Source organism: Malurus melanocephalus, unplaced genomic scaffold (assembly GCF_030028575.1).
Source record: "Malurus melanocephalus ecotype Western Australia unplaced genomic scaffold, MMel_1.1 scaffold_15, whole genome shotgun sequence".
NCBI lineage: Eukaryota > Metazoa > Chordata > Aves > Passeriformes > Maluridae > Malurus > Malurus melanocephalus.
Window position 1 is genome coordinate 4,245,353 of NW_026623247.1, and position 3,992 is coordinate 4,249,344.

At 38.3% G+C, this 3,992-nt stretch overlaps 1 long non-coding RNA gene across 1 annotated transcript in view; it reads left to right on the top strand.

Annotated features, from left to right (window-relative positions):
• Window positions 1-231: 231 nt before the first annotated feature.
• LOC130584506 (uncharacterized) overlaps window positions 232-3,992 on the top strand; it is a 14,810-nt gene continuing 11,049 nt past the window's right edge. Inside the window, exon 1 of the long non-coding RNA XR_008966513.1 lies at window positions 232-442. This is a non-coding gene — a long non-coding RNA (uncharacterized LOC130584506). The remainder of the gene's footprint in view (window positions 443-3,992) is intronic.

Here is a 3,992-nt window from a genome sequence, read left to right on the forward strand (position 1 = left end):
CCCCGCCCCGCCCCGCCCGGGCGGGCACCCCCTCCCTTCCCCCCGCCGCTGGGCCGCGGGCAGGCGCCCGGGCGGGTCCCAGAGCGGCCGAAGCCCGGCCCCGGTCCCGGCAGACGGCGCTTCGCACCCTGCCCGCCCCTCCCGTCCGTGAGGGGAGCGCCGCGTGCGGCCCGSGGGCGGGAAGGGCTCCCCTCATCCCCGCCGCCGGCAAGGCGCTTGGCGGAGCCTGTGCCTAAATTCAGGGAGCAGCAGACGTTGACCACTTCTGCCTAGTTTTGTGTAATATGATTCTAAACTCCTTTTGCCCCCGCCACGCAGCTCTCCATGGAAACCCATCACTTTCCACCCCGGCCCTTGTCAGCAGAGGAATGAGTAAATGGGGAGTCGAGCAAAAAGCTTTAGCTGGCAYATCTAGCATCAGCGTGAGCTGCAGAAGCAACAGGTAAACGCCTCCTTCTAAAAGTCGGATTTTGTCATAATTTCTGCTTTACCTGCTGTTGTGRTGTCAAAGGTTATCGCTGTGCCTTAGGGTAAAGCAGAGCAATCCAGTGTGGTGAGGAAAGCCATCTGTGCCTTTAAAGGGAAGTTAAGAAGTTGCAAGAATTCTTTCTAYAAGTTAGTTGTGTAAAATGAAAAGCAAAACATACAAACAAACAAAAATCACGTGTTACAGCTCCAAATAAAAAACACGTTTAGACTCCACAGAACCCAAATGCGGCTGACTTTTGGTCTTTGCTGTGCTCAATAATTGCTTGAAATRTGTGCCGCATGGGTAGATAATCTCAGCTGCCTCCAAATAGTTTTTTTTTAATAGGTGTGTCATTTTATAGGGGAAAAAAATATCAAATAATCATATCACTTGTCTTTTTTTGTCTTTTTTTTTCTTTTTTTTTCTTTGCATCTGACCCAACTAACAGCAAAATCAGAGGGACTCAATGAAAACAAGATGAATTGATTAGGAAGAGGGGAGTTTTTCATGGGCTGCAAACTGGTATTTGCCTGATAATTAGGTGACCTTAAAATGCATTTCAAGGGAAGCTTTGTTTTCYAAATAAATAACAACATGTGTACTAATTTACAGTGGAATTAGTTAATAGGCCAAATCCTGCAGCCTTTTCACAGCCAAAATTCTCCTTACAACTGGTCAGGAAGTGCTGCAAAATGTGGTTTATAAGCTCCTAGGTACAAATACTAAGTACAAATTCTAATGGTGTTTTTTGTTATTACAAATCAGAATGTGCAGGCAAGATGCAAAAAGAGAGAGGATCTTGACTGTGCATACAGTCAGATCAGAAAATACATAAATGGACAGCAAGTGGGAAAAGGGAAAAACATGGCACGTGAAGGTGCTTACTTTAAAACTGTGAATTGCTGTAACTTTTCAATCTGCTGAAGTTGTTAGTCCCCTTGGACAAAATTCTGCTTCTCTTATTCACATGTATAATCTTACTGAAAGGACAAAAGCGCTGTATTTGACAGTAAGGTAAGGAGAATTTGGCCTTTTCAACACAAACTGCAAAGGGTRAAGACATTTTAAGAATTGAGATAGGCTTTAATATGTTTGACTTTATTACCAGCCAAAGAAAAAAGAACATTCTAATAATTCTCCATATATGAATACAAAGCAAGCTTAAGTCAACACGGAGCTGCAACAAATTTCTTTAGTTCATTTTATGTTTTGTTTTTATCGTTTCAACAGTTAAAGTAAAAATATAGGGGGAAGTTCTCTCTGTTTAAGTTTGGAGAAAGTGCACTATAAAATGGAACCCCTACTGGTGTTCATTAGTTTTAACAAAGAGTCTGGTCATAGGTTAATGCTGGTAGATGATATTGTAGCCCACCACATGCTAACTGTCGTCACTGTGAAACTGGTGCAGGGAAGCCTGTGTCTAAGAGAATGAGAATTAAAGGAACAAAACAATGCTTTCATACTGCAGTTAGTTTGCAAGGAGAATAATATTGTATCCACATGTACTCTACAAAAGACTATTTTCTTAGTCACAAAGCCATCAAAACTCTGCAAAATAGTTTTTATTTTATACAACATGGGGTACAGGAGGCAACTACACATGTGTGAGATTGGAAGATATAGTGTCTTCTAGCTTGATAGAAGGCAAAATGAAAAGAAACATTGTTTCCTCCAGTAAATTCTTAGAACTGCTGTGCCTATCTGAAAGGTTGAAGTTTCTGGCATTTCAAGTGACTTATGCAGAATCACAAATGTAAAGCATGTGTTAATTTGTAAAATAAACATTGATTCATATCATCTCACTGACGTGAGAAAAAAAATTGCAGAAAATGAAGTAAAGAATATGTCCTCATCAGTCCTATCTGACTGAGATAAATCAACTGGATTTTGTTGAAATCAGTAAAGATTTGGCAATTTCTTTTTGTTTAGTCCTCCCAGATTTTAAATGTATAGACTTGTGTCATCAGTACCTTAAGGACTGGCAGTGCAGGGATTCTCTCAGGCCCCACTGCAGGCTGACTTCATTTCCTCAGTACACCAAGATCACTCATGATCACCAATAACCATAGCTATCTCAAGCCATCTTTTGAAGACATCAGTATGATTCTTTAACTTCCACACCCCTCATCCCATGGTTTTATCTGTGCTGCTGTTGCTGTCTTACCTTATGTGAGCGAGGACAGAATCCCTACTTCCCCAGACCCTCAATTCATTCATTATCTATTTAAAGTGATTTCTTTCTGGGGATTAAGGTAAGTATGGACAGATCATTCTGTTAAATTCAAAATATCCACTTCTAGCAAYATAAACACGACCATCAGTCAGAGACTTTCCTTGGTTTGTTTTTTCTCTTTTACTTAATCATTTAACTGTAAAAGCTTATACAAGTTTATACATACGAAAGTGTTTTTAGATTACTTCAGCTTTACATTATATACAAGATTAACTCCAGTAATTGTTACCAAAAAGCTGCAAACCTTTAATCCTTTTCACAAGAATATAGTTACTTTCTTTTTTTTTTTTAATATACTATACATGTAACTATTATTGATATAATTGATTTTTAAAAATCTTTGATTATGTTTGTTTCAGATTTTTACAATTTAACAGAATATTCTAGATGAATGGGAAAAATTGATTCTGTTGTGAATGGTGCTTGCTACATTAAGGCCACATAGCATGTGTGTTTAGATTAGAAACAGAAACTTACATCTTCCTGTTTGTGGGTTGCTTTTCAAATGTTACCTCAGTATAAACAAACTTGTTTAAAAGGAGACTGAACTAAGTAACTTCTGATGCAMAAGATGTAGGTGAACCTGAAAATTTTGTCACCGATGCATGAATGAAAGGAAGTTCTTTCCTTTTAGGAAAAGGAAATCTCTTCAACTGAACACTGAATTTCTACTGTCCGTTGGCTCACTAACTCTGAACTAGTCTGTAATTATGTACTGTTATTTCCATGCTCAAAACAAAGAGTTTGTTTAAAAAGTATGTATTTAGGACTACTTCAAACAACTTAACTTCACCAGATCTTACTTCAGAGCAAATCTTACAGTTTTGTAAGAACTCAGTAACACAATCAGATGACCTGCTGAGAAAGATATGTGTCAAACTGTTGTGAGCTTAATACCTCTACTGGTTTAAAGTGCTTCAGCTTGAGATGTGCAAAGTTAAGCCCAATGCAGCTCAGTGTTATTATGCCACACCACTACTTCTTATGATTAGGGTGAATTAGTATTTCATTGAAATTTACTCCCAAGTCAAAGTTGTTGCCTTGTGAGTTACTTCTCAAAGTCATATTGTGATCCTGATCAAGGTCTTTATGGATATTATTAAACAGCTAAAAATACCCTTTCAACACACTATTTACATTACTTATTTAGAATGCTTAGCCAAGTCACCACTTAAATAGAATAGGCTTTCACAACTCTTTTGTTATAGCCTTTTAATTTAGTGATTCCTTTTTCAGAAAAAAAAAAAAAAAAAAGATGCTTTTAAAGAAAATAACATGCAAGGATTGTTG